At 39.7% G+C, this 25,576-nt stretch overlaps 16 non-coding genes across 16 annotated transcripts; all 16 read right to left on the minus strand.

The window, feature by feature from the left end:
• Positions 1 to 5,244: 5,244 nt before the first annotated feature.
• TRNAT-CGU (transfer RNA threonine (anticodon CGU)) lies at positions 5,245 to 5,316 on the minus strand. Its single transcript has one exon. It is a non-coding gene; the product is annotated as a tRNA-Thr (tRNA).
• Positions 5,317 to 6,539: 1,223 nt separating this feature from the next.
• Positions 6,540 to 6,611, minus strand: TRNAT-CGU (transfer RNA threonine (anticodon CGU)). Its single transcript has one exon. It is a non-coding gene; the product is annotated as a tRNA-Thr (tRNA).
• A 1,223-nt stretch (positions 6,612 to 7,834) lies between these two features.
• Positions 7,835 to 7,906, minus strand: TRNAT-CGU (transfer RNA threonine (anticodon CGU)). Its single transcript has one exon. It is a non-coding gene; the product is annotated as a tRNA-Thr (tRNA).
• A 1,223-nt stretch (positions 7,907 to 9,129) lies between these two features.
• On the minus strand, positions 9,130 to 9,201 carry TRNAT-CGU (transfer RNA threonine (anticodon CGU)). The gene has a single exon. It is a non-coding gene; the product is annotated as a tRNA-Thr (tRNA).
• A 1,223-nt stretch (positions 9,202 to 10,424) lies between these two features.
• On the minus strand, positions 10,425 to 10,497 carry TRNAT-CGU (transfer RNA threonine (anticodon CGU)). Its single transcript has one exon. It is a non-coding gene; the product is annotated as a tRNA-Thr (tRNA).
• Positions 10,498 to 11,719: 1,222 nt separating this feature from the next.
• On the minus strand, positions 11,720 to 11,791 carry TRNAT-CGU (transfer RNA threonine (anticodon CGU)). The gene has a single exon. It is a non-coding gene; the product is annotated as a tRNA-Thr (tRNA).
• Positions 11,792 to 13,014: 1,223 nt separating this feature from the next.
• Positions 13,015 to 13,087, minus strand: TRNAT-CGU (transfer RNA threonine (anticodon CGU)). Its single transcript has one exon. It is a non-coding gene; the product is annotated as a tRNA-Thr (tRNA).
• Positions 13,088 to 14,309: 1,222 nt separating this feature from the next.
• Positions 14,310 to 14,381, minus strand: TRNAT-CGU (transfer RNA threonine (anticodon CGU)). The gene has a single exon. It is a non-coding gene; the product is annotated as a tRNA-Thr (tRNA).
• A 1,223-nt stretch (positions 14,382 to 15,604) lies between these two features.
• TRNAT-CGU (transfer RNA threonine (anticodon CGU)) lies at positions 15,605 to 15,677 on the minus strand. The gene has a single exon. It is a non-coding gene; the product is annotated as a tRNA-Thr (tRNA).
• A 1,222-nt stretch (positions 15,678 to 16,899) lies between these two features.
• Positions 16,900 to 16,972, minus strand: TRNAT-CGU (transfer RNA threonine (anticodon CGU)). Its single transcript has one exon. It is a non-coding gene; the product is annotated as a tRNA-Thr (tRNA).
• Positions 16,973 to 18,194: 1,222 nt separating this feature from the next.
• On the minus strand, positions 18,195 to 18,266 carry TRNAT-CGU (transfer RNA threonine (anticodon CGU)). The gene has a single exon. It is a non-coding gene; the product is annotated as a tRNA-Thr (tRNA).
• A 1,223-nt stretch (positions 18,267 to 19,489) lies between these two features.
• TRNAT-CGU (transfer RNA threonine (anticodon CGU)) lies at positions 19,490 to 19,562 on the minus strand. The gene has a single exon. It is a non-coding gene; the product is annotated as a tRNA-Thr (tRNA).
• Positions 19,563 to 20,784: 1,222 nt separating this feature from the next.
• TRNAT-CGU (transfer RNA threonine (anticodon CGU)) lies at positions 20,785 to 20,857 on the minus strand. Its single transcript has one exon. It is a non-coding gene; the product is annotated as a tRNA-Thr (tRNA).
• A 1,222-nt stretch (positions 20,858 to 22,079) lies between these two features.
• TRNAT-CGU (transfer RNA threonine (anticodon CGU)) lies at positions 22,080 to 22,152 on the minus strand. The gene has a single exon. It is a non-coding gene; the product is annotated as a tRNA-Thr (tRNA).
• Positions 22,153 to 23,374: 1,222 nt separating this feature from the next.
• TRNAT-CGU (transfer RNA threonine (anticodon CGU)) lies at positions 23,375 to 23,446 on the minus strand. The gene has a single exon. It is a non-coding gene; the product is annotated as a tRNA-Thr (tRNA).
• A 1,223-nt stretch (positions 23,447 to 24,669) lies between these two features.
• On the minus strand, positions 24,670 to 24,742 carry TRNAT-CGU (transfer RNA threonine (anticodon CGU)). Its single transcript has one exon. It is a non-coding gene; the product is annotated as a tRNA-Thr (tRNA).
• Between the last annotated feature and the right edge of the window lie 834 nt (positions 24,743 to 25,576).

Here is a 25,576-nt window from a genome sequence, read left to right on the forward strand (position 1 = left end):
AAAATACATATTTTTTTAAAATATTTTTTTTTAAAATCAACATATCTTTTTTTTTCTTTATTTTTTTGATCATTTTTTTTTGTAAAATCAAAGTATAGATTATTTTTTTTGGATTTTTCATAAAACATTTTTCAAATAACAATAACATTGGAATGGGGGCATCGCATCAACACCATGCAGCAGGAAATGAAGAAAATGATTATTTTGCTAAAAAGGTATTAGATTCTTCCCAAAATATCGATCATATTCTTCATTTCCTGCTGCATGGCATTGAGGCGATTGCGCATGGCATCAATCTCCCCATTCCATGCCATGATCTGGCCGATCAGCCTCTGTGCACTGTCTGTAGTGAACGCTTCAGGTTGTTGGTCCACAAACAGCACATCATCTAAAAATGGGATAAAAAACATGTATTTAGAAATATGCATATATACATAGACATAGATTACATGAAGCTGGGGTGTCAGACACTCACCTGGTGTGTTCACTTCCTCCACCTCTCTTTCCTCCACCTCCTCTGGATTTCTGTGCCATTCAGGCTGGTGGGGTTCGGGGTCCTGGTGGGGTTGGGGGTCCCGTCGGGGTTGGGGGTCCTGGTGGGGTTGGGCTTTCCGGTGAGGTTGGGGGTCTTGGCGGGGTTGGGTGTTTCCGGTGAGGTTGGGGGTCCCGGCGGGGTTGGGTGTCCTGGTGAGGTTGGGGGTCCTGGCGGGGTTGGGTGTTCCGGTGAGGTTGGGGATCCTGGCGGGGTTGGTGTCTGAGTCTTCTCTGCCCTATGAGAATCAAACAAAAGGTATACTTTAGCACACAGATATGAAACATTGCTTTGAGGTGGTGTACAATTTTCTGTTAATGAAGAGATCCAAGGTGAAGACAATGAAATTTCCCTTTTAAACATACTGAAATACATTTCAAAGACAGCTAAACAATAACGTTACGAAGTTTACTCATTACGTCAAATGATACAGACGAAAACAGTTATAACCCTGGATCAGCTAACAACATCCTATGCGGTATACGAATTTAGTGCAAATACACGTACGGTTTACGAATCTAGTGTGAATATACGAACGGTATACGAATTCATACACGTCGCTATGTATAATGTGAACTTAGGACAGGTACTTACTTTTTCGGAGCACCTTCTTAATTTGGAGGTACTTATCCGGCTCCCTCAATTTTATGTCGGACCATCGTTTTCTCAATTGGTCTTTAGACCTTCGCACCCCAAATTTCTCCTCCAGAGTCTTCACCACACGAGTAAGGATTTGATCTTTGACCAAATTGGGATGCAGATATGGCCCATGCTTCCCATCATAATCATCCCTTGTCATAATGGCCACCATCTCCACCATTTCTGCAAAGGCCATGTTGGTGGCCTTGAATCTCCTAGATCGGGATTCCTCCTCACTGGATGTCTGTCTCTCCGCCATGTTTACTTTCCTCCCACTGCGCAACGAAGAGAGAAGGGGCGGGGAATATTACAGAAAAAGAACGTCAGGGGCGGGCGACGCAAGCGTAGTTTCGCGCATGCGCACTGTATGTTGAGCGTACCGCGCGGACTATATCCGATCGGAATATACGATGACACCCTATATGCAATCGAAAAAATAGAGGATTCATTTTTGGGGATAAATATGTGTATGGAAAGTTTATCACATACACATATGTGTATATAATTAAAATAGTCCGGCCATGAATAAAGACGATTAAAGTCAATAGTACACGAACGTTAAATATTAATTAAAGCATGGCGGAATCTGTAACGTCACGGCCCAACGTCATGACGCTCGGAGAGCGGAGATTTGACGTATACGCCGTGTATAAAGCACGAGCGTATGATGCAACGTAACGTTCAGCATAGGCGGGAGATGAACGCAAGTTGACGGAAACTGAAAGACCATAAAGGAAGGTACGTTTCTAAAACTTTTCCTTATCGCTGGTACTGTAATGTTTTTCACTTAAGTACATGGGCACGAAAAAAAAATTCAGTTTTGTTAAAACGTTCTTTTGCGTTGATACATGTCCCCTGGGTCACAAAGTTTTTTCAGACAATAGCTTGCATATTGTTGATTAAAATTCTGACTTTGGCATTCTCACATAGGCTTTTAAAATAGGGTGTTCTGTGGGTTTATTACTTGTCACAAACAAACTTAAATGGTTTGCTATTGGGTGATGTCAATGTTCAAGTCAAACTCATGTTCGAGTTGAACATACAGCCTGTCCCTACAGCTTAAATAAAGGATCATATTTTGAGCAGCTTATGAGCTATACGCCACCAATTATGGTTTGTTTTTTCTTATGTTTTGCAGAGATCAAAATGGCAAAGTCAAGTTTAAATTCTCATGAATTCCTTAGCCAATTTATTGAAAAATACAGGGAGCTCACTTGTCTGTGGCAAGTCAAAAATAAAGACTATTGCAATAAAAACATGAGGATAGCAGCAATTGAGCAACTGGTGCAATTAGCAAAAACAGTGTACCCCAGAGCAACCTACAGTTTAATAAAGACCAAAATTGGGGGCCTCAGAAGCATGTATAACAGGGAACGAAAGAAGATCGAGGAATCCAAAAAGAGTGGAGCAGCAGCTGAAGAGGTCTATGTTCCCAAGCTGTGGTATTTTAATAGCCTCCATTTTTTACGGGATCAAACAGTACCACGTAGATCGCTCTCTACACTGCCCTCCGCATCAGCTGAGGCCACCGATACTGAGCCTGATCCTACACAGGATGAAGAGGAGGAGGAGCTCAACTTGACTCAGGTATAGCATTGTTGAAAATCTTGGCTAAAAAAACTTTTTCATAGATTTATATATATATATATATATATATATATATATATATATATATATATATATATATATATATATATATATATATTATATTAGTGTGTGTGTTGTTAATTAGATGCTAGTATGCCTAAAGCAATTAGTTGTCTTAAAAAAGTGAGTTACATAGTAATAGACAAGTAGTGGCCAAAAAGGATTTGAACAGTGGCATAACTAGAACCTTCAGGGCCCCGATGCAAGAAACCATAAAGGGCCCCCCTGAACCACAGCCAGGGCCCTTCCCTCGGATGCCGGTGGTGGAACTCCAGGGCGTGGTACCAGGTATGACCTTTGTGAGCCCTGTAGTTCCACCACTGGTATCAGTAGTTTTTTGGCCTATTACTTTGAAAATTTGTAGGTGCCCCATTGGGGGACAGTCCTTAGGCAGGATGGGGTCCCCGTCCCCAGAAGAGATGAGGTCCTTTTCTCCAGGGCAGATGAAGTTACTGACCCCAGGTGAGAAGGGGTCCCTGTACCCAGGGGGAGATGGAGGGGTATGTAATAGTGTGTGGGGGATGAGGTCTTCTCACTCACCATGACCAAGCTGTAGGTCGCACACTCATCCATGTTGGCCTGGGCTCCATCCAGTGTGCTGGACGGGTGATCAGCATATCTCCCAGAAAGACCTTTCATCATCTGTGTATGACGGGGTAGGAGGGGGGCTGGCAGACAAGCCTGCAGTGTCCTCTGGGGGGCTCTCATAGGGCTGCACTGCATCTGTGTGCTTAAAGTTTGTTTACCCAGGAGAAGTATGCAGTGCAGTGTGGGCCGGACTCAGGGGGGGGGGGGGGGGCGCAACTCTGGCTGGGGATAACAGACATCGGACTGAGCGGCAATGCATGGAGCAGGAGAGGGGTACTCTGAGGAGCCGGCCGAGGACACAGGTCACCCTCCACCTCCACCACCTGTGTGCATGGTGCACTGGTACCCCTAGCTGCCTATGCTGCTGCTGGCCATATGTAGAGGGGGCTGCATGGGCCCCCTGCATCACAGGGCCCGGTTGCGGTCGCGACTGATTCACCCCCTATAGTTACGCCCCTGGATTTGGACAAGAATGATAAATGCTGGAGTCAGATTGATAGTCTTTACTAATTGGACACATTACAAATTAAAAAAGTCATGATCTGAAAAGTGTTTGTGATGGATGACCAAACATTAAAATTATGTTTTTTCACACATAGGAACTTTTGAGCCAAGAAGAGGCTGGGCCCAGTAGCCAGACAACAGAATGCAGAATCCCTCCCCTGCGTCATCCCAAAAAAAGGGCCAGGAAGAGCCAACACCTGGATGATGCCACAGCTGACTTTCTAAGTAGGGCTACTTCCGTTATCACCACAGCACCCAATAGTGCTGAAGGGTTTGGCTGTTTTACAGCTAATAAACTCCGAGAAATTGACCCAGATCAAAGGGAGCTATGTGAGGGGATCATAATCCAGCTCTTCAGCAAGGCCAGGAAGCGTGAGCTAACCACAAAATCACATGTGTGTAATTTGGACCACACACCTTTACCTCCTCCACAACAAGCCTACCCACCTCAGCAAGCCTACCCACCTCAACAAACCTACCCACCTCAGCAAACCTACCCACCTCAGCAAACCTACCCACCCCAGCAAGCCCACCCACCTCAGCAGCATGGTGGTCAGTGGCAAAATCAGCCCCAGGAGGCCCAACAAGGCCAGTGGTCTGGGGAGTTTAGAGGCTTCTGATTTAATAAGCTATAGCTTTGGTTTTCAGTGTATTATTTGCTCTTTGGTTTTTCATTTTTCTTTTTGATTTGTGGTGACAGAAAATATGTCTAAAATTATTTTACAATTTGATTTATGTTGTGAATGTACAATAAAAAAAAAATGGCCAAAAAATTAATTGTTTTTGGATATCATTGGCACACAAGTCCTATGTCAAAATATGTTTGTTAGTACTTGGTCAGTATCACCAGCAAATCATATTTATTATTACTAAGCCATTAAATTAAGATAATGTACGCTGCATTTCCAAAATTCAAAATTTGACACGTCACGAATGTGCTAACTAAATTACGAATGCTAGTTTTACAAGACCGACCTCTTCGTGCTGGTCCTTACTTCCGAGCATGCGTGTTTGTACTTCGGACTAAAGTCCGATGCTTTTGCGTACACACGGTCGGACTTTGCTCCATCGGACTTCTGTTGTCAAAAAGTTTGTCCGTTCGCAGAGCCAACAAAAGTCCGATGAAAGCAGAAAAAGTTTGTCCGATGGAGCGTACACACAGTCGGATGTTGCTCCAAAACAGCTAATTTGCATGTTTGTTGTCAAAAAGTCCGACCGTGTGTACGGGCCTTTACACCCAGATGAGATACATGCCTTCATAAATGAGGTTAATATGGTTCACTAGCTTATTGCCAATTATTATCACACTCAATATATTAATTTGGAAGAGTATTAGGCACAGATGGGGATTGAACCCATGATCTTTGGTTTACGAGACCAACGCCTTACCACTTGGCCACTGCACCCTCTGTTGGAGAAAGACGGCTTCTTGTTAAATTCGAAAAATGCACTCAAGCTTTATTTAGTATTAGTACTTTGTACATATGACAATACAATGCAAATCTTCAATCTATTGTTTGATTATATCCAACATAGTTATTATCATTCATTGAGTTGAAGGGATAAAAAATGTAGGGTGGCAAGGGTTATGCTTTGTTTGGTGTTTTGCAGTTAAATAAAGCACAAGTTCAGTTATGTAGAATATGTTTTCACTTATTCAATATAGAAGTTTTATAAAATGTCTCTGATAAATAATCTACCCAGGTGAGGGTTTGTTGCTGATGGTGTCCTATTTTTTGTTTTATTTAGTGTTGACAGGACATTTTTTGAATTTTGAGATGCTCAAAAAAATCCTAAGTGCAAGGTCAGTGTGCACCAAAACCACATCACATTATATCACTCACATTACCTGCATCCCCTCTCCACCTTGATAAAATAAAAGTTGGGCTTACACTGGTTAGGCCTTATCCCTCATTAAAATTGTCCGGCTGATGTTCAAGCACTTCTGTATCTTAATTCTTGTAGCGAAGCCCCCAGCATGTGCTCTTGTCTCTAGTAAATTTTGGCCCAGTCTTGCTCATTGAAATGCTTCTGCTGCTGGCCAGTTGTATACTTCTATGCCATCTTCAGTCTCTTAAATCTTGTAGTATGATGCCAAGCTCAAGAGTATATGCAGTGTTTCAAAAGTGGATCTTCGTCTGAGGCGTTCCAACGTTTGTAATGTAAGTCTCCACTTCTAGCACAGGGATTGCTCCTGGTTTCATACTTATAATCCATCCATGAGCTTTAGTTGGTAACTTTGTCTAGGCTGTGTTCATGTCATGTCTGCTGCAGGCAGGAGGAAACTTTTCCCTTCTCCTCTTGCCCAGTGATTAGACTGTACATTCTCACGAAAAACTTGGTGAGAAGTTGCAGGAGGGGGCATACTGAATTCTACTTTTGTTATCATAACAAATAAATGCACAAGCAACAGTTTTTCCATGATTATGTTATCTCTAAGCCAGCATTAATCCAGGAAGTTGATGGTGAACCCGGATGAGGACAATAACCTTCTCTTACCCTTGTGAATGGTACATGTTTTCTTCCTTACACCCAGATGAGATACATGCCTTCATAAATGAGGTTAATATGGTTCACTAGCTTATTGCCAATTATTATCACACTCAATACATTAATTTGAGAGAGTATTAGGCACAGATGGGGTTTGAACCCATGATCTTTGGTTTACGAGACCAACGCCTTACCACTTGGCCACTGCGCCCTCTGTTGGAGAGAGACGGCTTCTTGTTAAATTAGAAAAATGCACTCAAGCTTTATTTAGTATTAGTACTTTGTACATATGACAATACAATGCAAATCTTCAATCTATTGTTTGATTATATCCAACATAGTTATTATCATTCTTTGACTTGAAGGGATAAAAAATGTAGGGTGGCAGGGGTTATGCTTTGTTTGGTGTTTTGCAGTTAAATAAAGCACAAGTTCAGTTATGTAGAATATGGTTTCACTTATTCAATATAGAAGTTTTATAAAATGTCTCTGATAAATAATCTACCCAGGTGAGGGTTTGTTGCTGATGGTGTCCTATTTTTCGCTTTATTTAGTGTTGACAGGACATTTTTTGAATTTTGAGATGCTCAAAAAAATCCTAAGTGCAAGGTCAGTGTGCACCAAAACCAAATCACATTATATCACTCACATTCCCTGCACCCCCTCTCCACCTTGATAAAATAAAGGTTGGGCTTACACTGGTTAGGCCTTATCCCTCATTAAAATTGTCCGGCTGATGTTCAAGCACTTCTGTATCTTAATTCTTGTAGTGAAGCCCCCAGCATGTGCTCTTGTCTCTAGTAAATTTTGGCCCAGTCTTGCTCATTGAAATGCTCCTGCTGCTGGCCAGTTGTATACTTCTATGCCATCTTCAGTCTCTTAAATCTTGTAGTATGATGCCAAGCTCAAGAGTATATGCAGTGTTTCAAAAGTGGATCTTCGTCTGAGGTGTTCCAACGTTTGTACTGTAAGTCTCCACTTCTAGCACAGGGATTGCTCCTGGTTTCATACTTATAATCCATCCATGAGCTTTAGTTGGTAACTTTGTCTAGGCTGTGATCATGTCATGTCTGCAGCAGGCAGGAGGAAACTTTTCCCTTCTCCTCTTGCCCAGTGATTAGACTGTACATTCTCACGAAAAACTTGGTGAGAAGTTGCAGGAGGGGGCAGACTGAATTCTACTTTTGTTATCATAACAAAGAAATGCACAAGCAACAGTTTTTCCATGATTGTGTTATCTCTGAGCCAACATTAATCCAGGAAGTGGATGGTGAACCCGGATGAGAACAATAACCTTCTCTTACCCTGGTGAATGGTACATGTTTTCTACCTTACACCCAGATGAGATACATGCCTTCATAAATGAGGTTAATATGGTTCACTAGCTTATTGCCAATTATTATCACACTCAATATATTAATTTGAGAGAGTATTAGGCACAGATGGGGATTGAACCCATGATCTTTGGTTTACGAGACCAACGCCTTACCACTTGGCCACTGCACCCTCTGTTGGAGAAAGACGGCTTCTTGTTAAATTCGAAAAATGCACTCAAGCTTTATTTAGTATTAGTACTTTGTACATATGACAATACAATGCAAATCTTCAATCTATTGTTTGATTATATCCAACATAGTTATTATCATTCATTGAGTTGAAGGGATAAAAAATGTAGGGTGGCAAGGGTTATGCTTTGTTTGGTGTTTTGCAGTTAAATAAAGCACAAGTTCAGTTATGTAGAATATGTTTTCACTTATTCAATATAGAAGTTTTATAAAATGTCTCTGATAAATAATCTACCCAGGTTAGGGTTTGTTGCTGATGGTGTCCTATTTTTTGTTTTATTTAGTGTTGACAGGACATTTTTTGAATTTTGAGATGCTCAAAAAAATCCTAAGTGCAAGGTCAGTGTGCACCAAAACCACATCACATTATATCACTCACATTACCTGCACCCCCTCTCCACCTTGATAAAATAAAAGTTGGGCTTACACTGGTTAGGCCTTATCCCTCATTAAAATTGTCCGGCTGATGTTCAAGCACTTCTGTATCTTAATTCTTGTAGTGAAGCCCCCAGCATGTGCTCTTGTCTCTAGTAAATTTTGGCCCAGTCTTGCTCATTGAAATGCTTCTGCTGCTGGCCAGTTGTATACTTCTATGCCATCTTCAGTCTCTTAAATCTTGTAGTATGATGCCAAGCTCAAGAGTATATGCAGTGTTTCAAAAGTGGATCTTCGTCTGAGGCGTTCCAACGTTTGTAATGTAAGTCTCCACTTCTAGCACAGGGATTGATCCTGGTTTCATACTTATAATCCATCCATGAGCTTTAGTTGGTAACTTTGTCTAGGCTGTGTTCATGTCATGTCTGCTGCAGGCAGGAGGAAACTTTTCCCTTCTCCTCTTGCCCAGTGATTAGACTGTACATTCTCAAGAAAAACTTGGTGAGAAGTTGCAGGAGGGGGCAGACTGAATTCTACTTTTGTTATCATAACAAAGAAATGCACAAGCAACAGTTTTTCCATGATTGTGTTATCTCTGAGCCAACATTAATCCAGGAAGTGGATGGTGAACCCGGATGAGGACAATAACCTTCTTTTACACTGGTGAATGGTACATGTTTTCTTCCTTACACCCAGATGAGATACATGCCTTCATAAATGAGGTTAATATGGTTCACTAGCTTATTGCCAATTATTATCACACTCAATACATTAGATTGAGAGAGTATTAGGCACAGATGGGGTTTGAACCCATGATCTTTGGTTTACGAGACCAACGCCTTACCACTTGGCCACTGCACCCTCTGTTGGAGAGAGACGGCTTCTTGTTAAATTAGAAAAATGCACTCAAGCTTTATTTAGTATTAGTACTTTGTACATATGACAATACAATGCAAATCTTCAATCTATTGTTTGATTATATCCAACATAGTTATTATCATTCTTTGACTTGAAGGGATAAAAAATGTAGGGTGGCAGGGGTTATGCTTTGTTTGGTGTTTTGCAGTTAAATAAAGCACAAGTTCAGTTATGTAGAATATGGTTTCACTTATTCAATATAGAAGTTTTATAAAATGTCTCTGATAAATAATCTACCCAGGTGAGGGTTTGTTGCTGATGGTGTCCTATTTTTCGCTTTATTTAGTGTTGACAGGACATTTTTTGAATTTTGAGATGCTCAAAAAAATCCTAAGTGCAAGGTCAGTGTGCACCAAAACCAAATCACATTATATCACTCACATTCCCTGCACAACCTCTCCACCTTGATAAAATAAAGGTTGGGCTTACACTGGTTAGGCCTTATCCCTCATTAAAATTGTCCGGCTGATGTTCAAGCACTTCTGTATCTTAATTCTTGTAGTGAAGCCCCCAGCATGTGCTCTTGTCTCTAGTAAATTTTGGCCCAGTCTTGCTCATTGAAATGCTCCTGCTGCTGGCCAGTTGTATACTTCTATGCCATCTTCAGTCTCTTAAATCTTGTAGTATGATGCCAAGCTCAAGAGTATATGCAGTGTTTCAAAAGTGGATCTTCGTCTGAGGTGTTCCAACGTTTGTACTGTAAGTCTCCACTTCTAGCACAGAGATTGCTCCTGGTTTCATACTTATAATCCATCCATGAGCTTTAGTTGGTAACTTTGTCTAGGCTGTGATCATGTCATGTCTGCTGCAGGCAGGAGGAAACTTTTCCCTTCTCCTCTTGCCCAGTGATTAGACTGTACATTCTTACGAAAAACTTGGTGAGAAGTTGCAGGAGGGGGCAGACTGAATTCTACTTTTGTTATCATAACAAAGAAATGTACAAGCAACAGTTTTTCCATGATTGTGTTATCTCTGAGCCAACATTAATCCAGGAAGTGGATGGTGAAGCCGGATGAGGACAATAACCTTCTCTTACCCTAGTGAATGGTACATGTTTTCCTCCTTACACCCAGATGAGACACATGCCTTCATAAATGAGGTTAATATGGTTCACAAGCTTATTGCCAATTATTATCACACTCAATATATTAATTTGAGAGAGTATTAGGCACAGATGGGGATTGAACCCATGATCTTTGGTTTACGAGACCAACGCCTTACCACTTGGCCACTGCGGCCTCTGTTGGAGAAAGACGGCTTCTTGTTAAATTCGAAAAATGCACTCAAGTTTTATTTAGTATTAGTACTTTGTACATATGATAATACAATGCAAATCTTCAATCTATTGTTTGATTATATCCAACATAGTTATTATCATTCTTTGACTTGAAGGGATAAAAAATGGAGGGTGGCAAGGGTTATGCTTTGTTTGGTGTTTTGCAGTTAAATAAAGCACAAGTTCAGTTCTGTAGAATATGGTTTCACTTATTCAATATAGAAGTTTTATAAAATGTCTCTGTTAAATAATCTACCCAGGTGAGGGTTTGTTGCTGATGGTGTCCTATTTTTTGTTTTATTTAGTGTTGACAGAAAATTTTTTGAATTTTGAGATGCTCAAAATAATCCTAAGTGCAAGGTCAGTGTGCACCAAAACCACAACACATTATATCACTCACATTACCTGCACCCCCTCTCCACCTTGATAAAATAAAAGTTGGGCTTACACTGGTTAGGCCTTATCCCTCATTAAAATTGTCCTGCTGATGTTCAAGCACTTCTGTATCTTAATTCATGTAGTGAAGCCCCCAGCATGTGCTCTTGTCTCTAGTAAATTTTGGCCCAGTCTTGCTCATTGAAATGCTCCTGATGCTGGCCAGTTGTATACTTCTATGCTGTCTTCAGTCTCTTAAATCTTGTAGTATGATGCCAAGCTCAAGAGTATATGCAGTGTTTCAAAAGTGGATCTTCGTCTGAGGTGTTCCAACGTTTGTACTGTAAGTCTCCACTTCTAGCACAGAGATTGCTCCTGGTTTCATACTTATAATCCATCCATGAGCTTTAGTTGGTAACTTTGTCTAGGCTGTGATCATGTCATGTCTGCTGCAGGCAGGAGGAAACTTTTCCCTTCTCCTCTTGCCCAGTGATTAGACTGTACATGCTCACGAAAAACTTGGTGAGAAGTTGAAGGAGGGGGCAGACTGAATTCTACTTTTGTTATCATAACAAAGAAATGCACAAGCAACAGTTTTTCCATGATTGTGTTATCTCTGAGCCAACATTAATCCAGGAAGTGGATGGTGAAGCCGGATGAGGACAATAACCTTCTCTTACCCTAGTGAATGGTACATGTTTAAATCCTTACACCCAGATGAGACACATGCCTTCATAAATGAGGTTAATATGGTTCACAAGCTTATTGCCAATTATTATCACACTCAATATATTAATTTGAGAGAGTATTAGGCACAGATGGGGATTGAACCCATGATCTTTGGTTTACGAGACCAACGCCTTACCACTTGGCCACTGCACCCTCTGTTGGAGAAAGACGGCTTCTTGTTAAATTCGAAAAATGCACTCAAGCTTTATTTAGTATTAGTACTTTGTACATATGACAATACAATGCAAATCTTCAATCTATTGTTTGATTATATCCAACATAGATATTATCATTCATTGAGTTGAAGGGATAAAAAATGTAGGGTGGCAGGGGTTATGCTTTGTTTGGTGTTTTGCAGTTAAATAAAGCACAAGTTCAGTTATGTAGAATATGTTTTCACTTATTCAATATAGAAGTTTTATAAAATGTCTCTGATAAATAATCTACCCAGGTGAGGGTTTGTTGCTGATGGTGTCCTATTTTTTGTTTTATTTAGTGTTGACAGGACATTTTTTGAATTTTGAGATGCTCAAAAAAATCCTAAGTGCAAGGTCAGTGTGCACCAAAACCACATCACATTATATCACTCACATTACCTGCATCCCCTCTCCACCTTGATAAAATAAAAGTTGGGCTTACACTGGTTAGGCCTTATCCCTCATTAAAATTGTCCGGCTGATGTTCAAGCACTTCTGTATCTTAATTCTTGTAGTGAAGCCCCCAGCATGTGCTCTTGTCTCTAGTAAATTTTGGCCCAGTCTTGCTCATTGAAATGCTCCTGCTGCTGGCCAGTTGTATACTTCTATGCCATCTTCAGTCTCTTAAATCTTGTAGTATGATGCCAAGCTCAAGAGTATATGCAGTGTTTCAAAAGTGGATCTTCGTCTGAGGTGTTCCAACGTTTGTACTGTAAGTCTCCACTTCTAGCACAGAGATTGCTCCTGGTTTCATACTTATAATCCATCCATGAGCTTTAGTTGGTAAATTTGTCTAGGCTGTGATCATGTCATGTCTGCTGCAGGCAGGAGGAAACTTTTCCCTTCTCCTCTTGCCCAGTGATTAGACTGTACATTCTCACGAAAAACTTGGTGAGAAGTTGCAGGAGGGGGCAGACTGAATTCTACTTTTGTTATCATAACAAAGAAATGCACAAGCAACAGTTTTTCCATGATTGTGTTATCTCTGAGCCAACATTAATCCAGGAAGTGGATGGTGAAGCCGGATGAGGACAATAACCTTCTCTTACCCTAGTGAATGGTACATGTTTAAATCCTTACACCCAGATGAGACACATGCCTTCATAAATGAGGTTAATATGGTTCACAAGCTTATTGCCAATTATTATCACACTCAATATATTAATTTGGGAGAGTATTAGGCACAGATGGGGATTGAACCCATGATCTTTGGTTTACGAGACCAACGCCTTACCACTTGGCCACTGCAGCCTCTGTTGGAGAAAGACGGCTTCTTGTTAAATTCGAAAAATGCACTCAAGTTTTATTTAGTATTAGTACTTTGTACATATGATAATACAATGCAAATCTTCAATCTATTGTTTGATTATATCCAACATAGTTATTATCATTCTTTGACTTGAAGGGATAAAAAATGTAGGGTGGCAGGGGTTATGCTTTGTTTGGTGTTTTGCAGTTAAATAAAGCACAAGTTCAGTTATGTAGAATATGGTTTCACTTATTCAATATAGAAGTTTTATAAAATGTCTCTGTTAAATAATCTACCCAGGTGAGGGTTTGTTGCTGATGGTGTCCTATTTTTTGTTTTATTTAGTGTTGACAGAAAATTTTTTGAATTTTGAGATGCTCAAAATAATCCTAAGTGCAAGGTCAGTGTGCACCAAAACCACATCACATTATATCACTCACATTACCTGCACCCCCTCTCCACCTTGATAAAATAAAAGTTGGGCTTACACTGGTTAGGCCTCATCCCTCATTAAAATTGTCATGCTGATGTTCAAGCACTTCTGTATCTTAATTCTTGTAGTGAAGCCCCCAGCATGTGCTCTTGTCTCTAGTAAATTTTGGCCCAGTCTTGCTCATTGAAATGCTCCTGCTGCTGGCCAGTTGTATACTTCTATGCCATCTTCAGTCTCTTAAATCTTGTAGTATGATGCCAAGCTCAAGAGTATATGCAGTGTTTCAAAAGTGGATCTTCGTCTGAGGTGTTCCAACGTTTGTACTGTAAGTCTCCACTTCTAGCACAGAGATTGCTCCTGGTTTCATACTTATAATCCATCCATGAGCTTTAGTTGGTAACTTTGTCTAGGCTGTGATCATGTCATGTCTGCTGCAGGCAGGAGGAAACTTTTCCCTTCTCCTCTTGCCCAGTGATTAGACTGTACATTCTCACGAAAAACTTGGTGAGAAGTTGCAGGAGGGGGCAGACTGAATTCTACTTTTGTTATCATAACAAAGAAATGCACAAGCAACAGTTTTTCCATGATTGTGTTATCTCTGAGCCAACATTAATCCAGGAAGTGGATGGTGAAGGCGGATGAGGACAATAACCTTCTCTTACCCTGGTGAATGGTACATGTTTTCTTCCTTACACCCAGATGAGATACATGCCTTCATAAATGAGGTTAATATGGTTCACTAGCTTATTGCCAATTATTATCACACTCAATATATTAATTTGAGAGAGTATTAGGCACAGATGGGGATTGAACCCATGATCTTTGGTTTACGAGACCAACGCCTTACCACTTGGCCACTGCACCCTCTGTTGGAGAAAGACGGCTTCTTGTTAAATTCGAAAAATGCACTCAAGCTTTATTTAGTATTAGTACTTTGTACATATGACAATACAATGCAAATCTTCAATCTATTGTTTGATTATATCCAACATAGTTATTATCATTCATTGAGTTGAAGGGATAAAAAATGTAGGGTGGCAAGGGTTATGCTTTGTTTGGTGTTTTGCAGTTAAATAAAGCACAAGTTCAGTTATGTAGAATATGTTTTCACTTATTCAATATAGAAGTTTTATAAAATGTCTCTGATAAATAATCTACCCAGGTTAGGGTTTGTTGCTGATGGTGTCCTATTTTTTGTTTTATTTAGTGTTGACAGGACATTTTTTGAATTTTGAGATGCTCAAAAAAATCCTAAGTGCAAGGTCAGTGTGCACCAAAACCACATCACATTATATCACTCACATTACCTGCACCCCCTCTCCACCTTGATAAAATAAAAGTTGGGCTTACACTGGTTAGGCCTTATCCCTCATTAAAATTGTCCGGCTGATGTTCAAGCACTTCTGTATCTTAATTCTTGTAGTGAAGCCCCCAGCATGTGCTCTTGTCTCTAGTAAATTTTGGCCCAGTCTTGCTCATTGAAATGCTTCTGCTGCTGGCCAGTTGTATACTTCTATGCCATCTTCAGTCTCTTAAATCTTGTAGTATGATGCCAAGCTCAAGAGTATATGCAGTGTTTCAAAAGTGGATCTTCGTCTGAGGCGTTCCAACGTTTGTAATGTAAGTCTCCACTTCTAGCACAGGGATTGATCCTGGTTTCATACTTATAATCCATCCATGAGCTTTAGTTGGTAACTTTGTCTAGGCTGTGTTCATGTCATGTCTGCTGCAGGCAGGAGGAAACTTTTCCCTTCTCCTCTTGCCCAGTGATTAGACTGTACATTCTCAAGAAAAACTTGGTGAGAAGTTGCAGGAGGGGGCAGACTGAATTCTACTTTTGTTATCATAACAAAGAAATGCACAAGCAACAGTTTTTCCATGATTGTGTTATCTCTGAGCCAACATTAATCCAGGAAGTGGATGGTGAAGCCGGATGAGGACAATAACCTTCTCTTACCCTAGTGAATGGTACATGTTTTCCTCCTTACACCCAGATGAGACACATGCCTTCATAAATGAGGTTAATATGGTTCACAAGCTTATTGCCAATTATTATCACACTCAATATATTAATTTGAGAGAGTATTAGGCACAGATGGGGATTGAACCCATGATCTTTGGTTTACGAGACCAACGCCTTACCACTTGGCCACTGCGGCCTCTGTTGGAGAAAGACGGCTTCTTGTTAAATTCGAAAAATGCACTCAAGTTTTATTTAGTATTAGTACTTTGTACATATGATAATACAATGCAAATCTTCAATCTATTGTTTGATTATATCCAACATAGTTATTATCATTCTTTGAATTGAAGGGATAAAAAATGTAGGGTGGCAAGGGTTATGCTTTGTTTGGTGTTTTGCAGTTAAATAAAGCACAAGTTCAGTTCTGTAGAATATGGTTTCACTTATTCAATATAGAAGTTTTATAAAATGTCTCTGTTAAATAATCTACCCAGGTGAGGGTTTGTTGCTGATGGTGTCCTATTTTTTGTTTTATTTAGTGTTGACAGAAAATTTTTTGAATTTTGAGATGCTCAAAATAATCCTAAGTGCAAGGTCAGTGTGCACCAAAACCACAACACATTATATCACTCACATTACCTGCACCCCCTCTCCACCTTGATAAAATAAAAGTTGGGCTTACACTGGTTAGGCCTTATCCCTCATTAAAATTGTCCTGCTGATGTTCAAGCACTTCTGTATCTTAATTCATGTAGTGAAGCCCCCAGCATGTGCTCTTGTCTCTAGTAAATTTTGGCCCAGTCTTGCTCATTGAAATGCTCCTGATGCTGGCCAGTTGTATACTTCTATGCTGTCTTCAGTCTCTTAAATCTTGTAGTATGATGCCAAGCTCAAGAGTATATGCAGTGTTTCAAAAGTGGATCTTCGTCTGAGGTGTTCCAACGTTTGTACTGTAAGTCTCCACTTCTAGCACAGAGATTGCTCCTGGTTTCATACTTATAATCCATCCATGAGCTTTAGTTGGTAACTTTGTCTAGGCTGTGATCATGTCATGTCTGCTGCAGGCAGGAGGAAACTTTTCCCTTCTCCTCTTGCCCAGTGATTAGACTGTACATGCTCACGAAAAACTTGGTGAGAAGTTGAAGGAGGGGGCAGACTGAATTCTACTTTTGTTATCATAACAAAGAAATGCACAAGCAACAGTTTTTCCATGATTGTGTTATCTCTGAGCCAACATTAATCCAGGAAGTGGATGGTGAAGCCGGATGAGGACAATAACCTTCTCTTACCCTAGTGAATGGTACATGTTTAAATCCTTACACCCAGATGAGACACATGCCTTCATAAATGAGGTTAATATGGTTCACAAGCTTATTGCCAATTATTATCACACTCAATATATTAATTTGGGAGAGTATTAGGCACAGATGGGGATTGAACCCATGATCTTTGGTTTACGAGACCAACGCCTTACCACTTGGCCACTGCAGCCTCTGTTGGAGAAAGACGGCTTCTTGTTAAATTCGAAAAATGCACTCAAGTTTTATTTAGTATTAGTACTTTGTACATATGATAATACAATGCAAATCTTCAATCTATTGTTTGATTATATCCAACATAGTTATTATCATTCTTTGACTTGAAGGGATAAAAAATGTAGGGTGGCAAGGGTTATGCTTTGTTTGGTGTTTTGCAGTTAAATAAAGCACAAGTTCAGTTCTGTAGAATATGGTTTCACTTATTCAATATAGAAGTTTTATAAAATGTCTCTGTTAAATAATCTACCCAGGTGAGGGTTTGTTGCTGATGGTGTCCTATTTTTTGTTTTATTTAGTGTTGACAGAAAATTTTTTGAATTTTGAGATGCTCAAAATAATCCTAAGTGCAAGGTCAGTGTGCACCAAAACCACAACACATTATATCACTCACATTACCTGCACCCCCTCTCCACCTTGATAAAATAAAAGTTGGGCTTACACTGGTTAGGCCTTATCCCTCATTAAAATTGTCCTGCTGATGTTCAAGCACTTCTGTATCTTAATTCATGTAGTGAAGCCCCCAGCATGTGCTCTTGTCTCTAGTAAATTTTGGCCCAGTCTTGCTCATTGAAATGCTCCTGATGCTGGCCAGTTGTATACTTCTATGCTGTCTTCAGTCTCTTAAATCTTGTAGTATGATGCCAAGCTCAAGAGTATATGCAGTGTTTCAAAAGTGGATCTTCGTCTGAGGTGTTCCAACGTTTGTACTGTAAGTCTCCACTTCTAGCACAGAGATTGCTCCTGGTTTCATACTTATAATCCATCCATGAGCTTTAGTTGGTAACTTTGTCTAGGCTGTGATCATGTCATGTCTGCTGCAGGCAGGAGGAAACTTTTCCCTTCTCCTCTTGCCCAGTGATTAGACTGTACATGCTCACGAAAAACTTGGTGAGAAGTTGAAGGAGGGGGCAGACTGAATTCTACTTTTGTTATCATAACAAAGAAATGCACAAGCAACAGTTTTTCCATGATTGTGTTATCTCTGAGCCAACATTAATCCAGGAAGTGGATGGTGAAGCCGGATGAGGACAATAACCTTCTCTTACCCTAGTGAATGGTACATGTTTAAATCCTTACACCCAGATGAGACACATGCCTTCATAAATGAGGTTAATATGGTTCACAAGCTTATTGCCAATTATTATCACACTCAATATATTAATTTGAGAGAGTATTAGGCACAGATGGGGATTGAACCCATGATCTTTGGTTTACGAGACCAACGCCTTACCACTTGGCCACTGCACCCTCTGTTGGAGAAAGACGGCTTCTTGTTAAATTCGAAAAATGCACTCAAGCTTTATTTAGTATTAGTACTTTGTACATATGACAATACAATGCAAATCTTCAATCTATTGTTTGTTTATATCCAACATAGATATTATCATTCATTGAGTTGAAGGGATAAAAAATGTAGGGTGGCAGGGGTTATGCTTTGTTTGGTGTTTTGCAGTTAAATAAAGCACAAGTTCAGTTATGTAGAATATGTTTTCACTTATTCAATATAGAAGTTTTATAAAATGTCTCTGATAAATAATCTACCCAGGTGAGGGTTTGTTGCTGATGGTGTCCTATTTTTTGTTTTATTTAGTGTTGACAGGACATTTTTTGAATTTTGAGATGCTCAAAAAAATCCTAAGTGCAAGGTCAGTGTGCACCAAAACCACATCACATTATATCACTCACATTACCTGCATCCCCTCTCCACCTTGATAAAATAAAAGTTGGGCTTACACTGGTTAGGCCTTATCCCTCATTAAAATTGTCCGGCTGATGTTCAAGCACTTCTGTATCTTAATTCTTGTAGTGAAGCCCCCAGCATGTGCTCTTGTCTCTAGTAAATTTTGGCCCAGTCTTGCTCATTGAAATGCTCCTGCTGCTGGCCAGTTGTATACTTCTTTGCCATCTTCAGTCTCTTAAATCTTGTAGTATGATGCCAAGCTCAAGAGTATATGCAGTGTTTCAAAAGTGGATCTTCGTCTGAGGTGTTCCAACGTTTGTACTGTAAGTCTCCACTTCTAGCACAGAGATTGCTCCTGGTTTCATACTTATAATCCATCCATGAGCTTTAGTTGGTAAATTTGTCTAGGCTGTGATCATGTCATGTCTGCTGCAGGCAGGAGGAAACTTTTCCCTTCTCCTCTTGCCCAGTGATTAGACTGTACATTCTCACGAAAAACTTGGTGAGAAGTTGCAGGAGGGGGCAGACTGAATTCTACTTTTGTTATCATAACAAAGAAATGCACAAGCAACAGTTTTTCCATGATTGTGTTATCTCTGAGCCAACATTAATCCAGGAAGTGGATGGTGAAGCCGGATGAGGACAATAACCTTCTCTTACCCTAGTGAATGGTACATGTTTAAATCCTTACACCCAGATGAGACACATGCCTTCATAAATGAGGTTAATATGGTTCACAAGCTTATTGCCAATTATTATCACACTCAATATATTAATTTGGGAGAGTATTAGGCACAGATGGGGATTGAACCCATGATCTTTGGTTTACGAGACCAACGCCTTACCACTTGGCCACTGCAGCCTCTGTTGGAGAAAGACGGCTTCTTGTTAAATTCGAAAAATGCACTCAAGTTTTATTTAGTATTAGTACTTTGTACATATGATAATACAATGCAAATCTTCAATCTATTGTTTGATTATATCCAACATAGTTATTATCATTCTTTGACTTGAAGGGATAAAAAATGTAGGGTGGCAGGGGTTATGCTTTGTTTGGTGTTTTGCAGTTAAATAAAGCACAAGTTCAGTTATGTAGAATATGGTTTCACTTATTCAATATAGAAGTTTTATAAAATGTCTCTGTTAAATAATCTACCCAGGTGAGGGTTTGTTGCTGATGGTGTCCTATTTTTTGTTTTATTTAGTGTTGACAGAAAATTTTTTGAATTTTGAGATGCTCAAAATAATCCTAAGTGCAAGGTCAGTGTGCACCAAAACCACATCACATTATATCACTCACATTACCTGCACCCCCTCTCCACCTTGATAAAATAAAAGTTGGGCTTACACTGGTTAGGCCTTATCCCTCATTAAAATTGTCATGCTGATGTTCAAGCACTTCTGTATCTTAATTCTTGTAGTGAAGCCCCCAGCATGTGCTCTTGTCTCTAGTAAATTTTGGCCCAGTCTTGCTCATTGAAATGCTCCTGATGCTGGCCAGTTGTATACTTCTATGCCATCTTCAGTCTCTTAAATCTTGTAGTATGATGCCAAGCTCAAGAGTATATGCAGTGTTTCAAAAGTGGATCTTCGTCTGAGGTGTTCCAACGTTTGTACTGTAAGTCTCCACTTCTAGCACAGAGATTGCTCCTGGTTTCATACTTATAATCCATCCATGAGCTTTAGTTGGTAACTTTGTCTAGGCTGTGATCATGTCATGTCTGCTGCAGGCAGGAGGAAACTTTTCCCTTCTCCTCTTGCCCAGTGATTAGACTGTACATTCTCACGAAAAACTTGGTGAGAAGTTGCAGGAGGGGGCAGACTGAATTCTACTTTTGTTATCATAACAAAGAAATGCACAAGCAACAGTTTTTCCATGATTGTGTTATCTCTGAGCCAACATTAATCCAGGAAGTGGATGGTGAAGGCGGATGAGGACAATAACCTTCTCTTACCCTGGTGAATGGTACATGTTTTCTTCCTTACACCCAGATGAGATACATGCCTTCATAAATGAGGTTAATATGGTTCACAAGCTTATTGCCAATTATTATCACACTCAATATATTAATTTGAGAGAGTATTAGGCACAGATGGGGATTGAACCCATGATCTTTGGTTTACGAGACCAACGCCTTACCACTTGGCCACTGCGGCCTCTGTTGGAGAAAGACGGCTTCTTTTTAAATTCGAAAAATGCACTCAAGTTTTATTTAGTATTAGTACTTTGTACATATGATAATACAATGCAAATCTTCAATCTATTGTTTGATTATATCCAACATAGTTATTATCATTCTTTGAATTGAAGGGATAAAAAATGTAGGGTGGCAAGGGTTATGCTTTGTTTGGTGTTTTGCAGTTAAATAAAGCACAAGTTCAGTTCTGTAGAATATGGTTTCACTTATTCAATATAGAAGTTTTATAAAATGTCTCTGTTAAATAATCTACCCAGGTGAGGGTTTGTTGCTGATGGTGTCCTATTTTTTGTTTTATTTAGTGTTGACAGAAAATTTTTTGAATTTTGAGATGCTCAAAATAATCCTAAGTGCAAGGTCAGTGTGCACCAAAACCACAACACATTATATCACTCACATTACCTGCACCCCCTCTCCACCTTGATAAAATAAAAGTTGGGCTTACACTGGTTAGGCCTTATCCCTCATTAAAATTGTCCTGCTGATGTTCAAGCACTTCTGTATCTTAATTCATGTAGTGAAGCCCCCAGCATGTGCTCTTGTCTCTAGTAAATTTTGGCCCAGTCTTGCTCATTGAAATGCTCCTGATGCTGGCCAGTTGTATACTTCTATGCTGTCTTCAGTCTCTTAAATCTTGTAGTATGATGCCAAGCTCAAGAGTATATGCAGTGTTTCAAAAGTGGATCTTCGTCTGAGGTGTTCCAACGTTTGTACTGTAAGTCTCCACTTCTAGCACAGAGATTGCTCCTGGTTTCATACTTATAATCCATCCATGAGCTTTAGTTGGTAACTTTGTCTAGGCTGTGATCATGTCATGTCTGCTGCAGGCAGGAGGAAACTTTTCCCTTCTCCTCTTGCCCAGTGATTAGACTGTACATGCTCACGAAAAACTTGGTGAGAAGTTGAAGGAGGGGGCAGACTGAATTCTACTTTTGTTATCATAACAAAGAAATGCACAAGCAACAGTTTTTCCATGATTGTGTTATCTCTGAGCCAACATTAATCCAGGAAGTGGATGGTGAAGCCGGATGAGGACAATAACCTTCTCTTACCCTAGTGAATGGTACATGTTTAAATCCTTACACCCAGATGAGACACATGCCTTCATAAATGAGGTTAATATGGTTCACAAGCTTATTGCCAATTATTATCACACTCAATATATTAATTTGGGAGAGTATTAGGCACAGATGGGGATTGAACCCATGATCTTTGGTTTACGAGACCAACGCCTTACCACTTGGCCACTGCAGCCTCTGTTGGAGAAAGACGGCTTCTTGTTAAATTCGAAAAATGCACTCAAGTTTTATTTAGTATTAGTACTTTGTACATATGATAATACAATGCAAATCTTCAATCTATTGTTTGATTATATCCAACATAGTTATTATCATTCTTTGACTTGAAGGGATAAAAAATGTAGGGTGGCAAGGGTTATGCTTTGTTTGGTGTTTTGCAGTTAAATAAAGCACAAGTTCAGTTCTGTAGAATATGGTTTCACTTATTCAATATAGAAGTTTTATAAAATGTCTCTGTTAAATAATCTACCCAGGTGAGGGTTTGTTGCTGATGGTGTCCTATTTTTTGTTTTATTTAGTGTTGACAGAAAATTTTTTGAATTTTGAGATGCTCAAAATAATCCTAAGTGCAAGGTCAGTGTGCACCAAAACCACAACACATTATATCACTCACATTACCTGCACCCCCTCTCCACCTTGATAAAATAAAAGTTGGGCTTACACTGGTTAGGCCTTATCCCTCATTAAAATTGTCCTGCTGATGTTCAAGCACTTCTGTATCTTAATTCATGTAGTGAAGCCCCCAGCATGTGCTCTTGTCTCTAGTAAATTTTGGCCCAGTCTTGCTCATTGAAATGCTCCTGATGCTGGCCAGTTGTATACTTCTATGCTGTCTTCAGTCTCTTAAATCTTGTAGTATGATGCCAAGCTCAAGAGTATATGCAGTGTTTCAAAAGTGGATCTTCGTCTGAGGTGTTCCAACGTTTGTACTGTAAGTCTCCACTTCTAGCACAGAGATTGCTCCTGGTTTCATACTTATAATCCATCCATGAGCTTTAGTTGGTAACTTTGTCTAGGCTGTGATCATGTCATGTCTGCTGCAGGCAGGAGGAAACTTTTCCCTTCTCCTCTTGCCCAGTGATTAGACTGTACATGCTCACGAAAAACTTGGTGAGAAGTTGAAGGAGGGGGCAGACTGAATTCTACTTTTGTTATCATAACAAAGAAATGCACAAGCAACAGTTTTTCCATGATTGTGTTATCTCTGAGCCAACATTAATCCAGGAAGTGGATGGTGAAGCCGGATGAGGACAATAACCTTCTCTTACCCTAGTGAATGGTACATGTTTAAATCCTTACACCCAGATGAGACACATGCCTTCATAAATGAGGTTAATATGGTTCACAAGCTTATTGCCAATTATTATCACACTCAATATATTAATTTGAGAGAGTATTAGGCACAGATGGGGATTGAACCCATGATCTTTGGTTTACGAGACCAACGCCTTACCACTTGGCCACTGCACCCTCTGTTGGAGAAAGACGGCTTCTTGTTAAATTCGAAAAATGCACTCAAGCTTTATTTAGTATTAGTACTTTGTACATATGACAATACAATGCAAATCTTCAATCTATTGTTTGTTTATATCCAACATAGATATTATCATTCATTGAGTTGAAGGGATAAAAAATGTAGGGTGGCAGGGGTTATGCTTTGTTTGGTGTTTTGCAGTTAAATAAAGCACAAGTTCAGTTATGTAGAATATGTTTTCACTTATTCAATATAGAAGTTTTATAAAATGTCTCTGATAAATAATCTACCCAGGTGAGGGTTTGTTGCTGATGGTGTCCTATTTTTTGTTTTATTTAGTGTTGACAGGACATTTTTTGAATTTTGAGATGCTCAAAAAAATCCTAAGTGCAAGGTCAGTGTGCACCAAAACCACATCACATTATATCACTCACATTACCTGCATCCCCTCTCCACCTTGATAAAATAAAAGTTGGGCTTACACTGGTTAGGCCTTATCCCTCATTAAAATTGTCCGGCTGATGTTCAAGCACTTCTGTATCTTAATTCTTGTAGTGAAGCCCCCAGCATGTGCTCTTGTCTCTAGTAAATTTTGGCCCAGTCTTGCTCATTGAAATGCTCCTGCTGCTGGCCAGTTGTATACTTCTTTGCCATCTTCAGTCTCTTAAATCTTGTAGTATGATGCCAAGCTCAAGAGTATATGCAGTGTTTCAAAAGTGGATCTTCGTCTGAGGTGTTCCAACGTTTGTACTGTAAGTCTCCACTTCTAGCACAGAGATTGCTCCTGGTTTCATACTTATAATCCATCCATGAGCTTTAGTTGGTAAATTTGTCTAGGCTGTGATCATGTCATGTCTGCTGCAGGCAGGAGGAAACTTTTCCCTTCTCCTCTTGCCCAGTGATTAGACTGTACATTCTCACGAAAAACTTGGTGAGAAGTTGCAGGAGGGGGCAGACTGAATTCTACTTTTGTTATCATAACAAAGAAATGCACAAGCAACAGTTTTTCCATGATTGTGTTATCTCTGAGCCAACATTAATCCAGGAAGTGGATGGTGAAGCCGGATGAGGACAATAACCTTCTCTTACCCTAGTGAATGGTACATGTTTAAATCCTTACACCCAGATGAGACACATGCCTTCATAAATGAGGTTAATATGGTTCACAAGCTTATTGCCAATTATTATCACACTCAATATATTAATTTGGGAGAGTATTAGGCACAGATGGGGATTGAACCCATGATCTTTGGTTTACGAGACCAACGCCTTACCACTTGGCCACTGCAGCCTCTGTTGGAGAAAGACGGCTTCTTGTTAAATTCGAAAAATGCACTCAAGTTTTATTTAGTATTAGTACTTTGTACATATGATAATACAATGCAAATCTTCAATCTATTGTTTGATTATATCCAACATAGTTATTATCATTCTTTGACTTGAAGGGATAAAAAATGTAGGGTGGCAGGGGTTATGCTTTGTTTGGTGTTTTGCAGTTAAATAAAGCACAAGTTCAGTTATGTAGAATATGGTTTCACTTATTCAATATAGAAGTTTTATAAAATGTCTCTGTTAAATAATCTACCCAGGTGAGGGTTTGTTGCTGATGGTGTCCTATTTTTTGTTTTATTTAGTGTTGACAGAAAATTTTTTGAATTTTGAGATGCTCAAAATAATCCTAAGTGCAAGGTCAGTGTGCACCAAAACCACATCACATTATATCACTCACATTACCTGCACCCCCTCTCCACCTTGATAAAATAAAAGTTGGGCTTACACTGGTTAGGCCTTATCCCTCATTAAAATTGTCATGCTGATGTTCAAGCACTTCTGTATCTTAATTCTTGTAGTGAAGCCCCCAGCATGTGCTCTTGTCTCTAGTAAATTTTGGCCCAGTCTTGCTCATTGAAATGCTCCTGATGCTGGCCAGTTGTATACTTCTATGCCATCTTCAGTCTCTTAAATCTTGTAGTATGATGCCAAGCTCAAGAGTATATGCAGTGTTTCAAAAGTGGATCTTCGTCTGAGGTGTTCCAACGTTTGTACTGTAAGTCTCCACTTCTAGCACAGAGATTGCTCCTGGTTTCATACTTATAATCCATCCATGAGCTTTAGTTGGTAACTTT

This window comes from Lithobates pipiens, unplaced genomic scaffold (genome assembly GCF_037356315.1).
Source record: "Lithobates pipiens isolate NorthernLeopardFrog02 unplaced genomic scaffold, aLitPip1_a1.2 Scaffold_13, whole genome shotgun sequence".
NCBI lineage: Eukaryota > Metazoa > Chordata > Amphibia > Anura > Ranidae > Lithobates > Lithobates pipiens.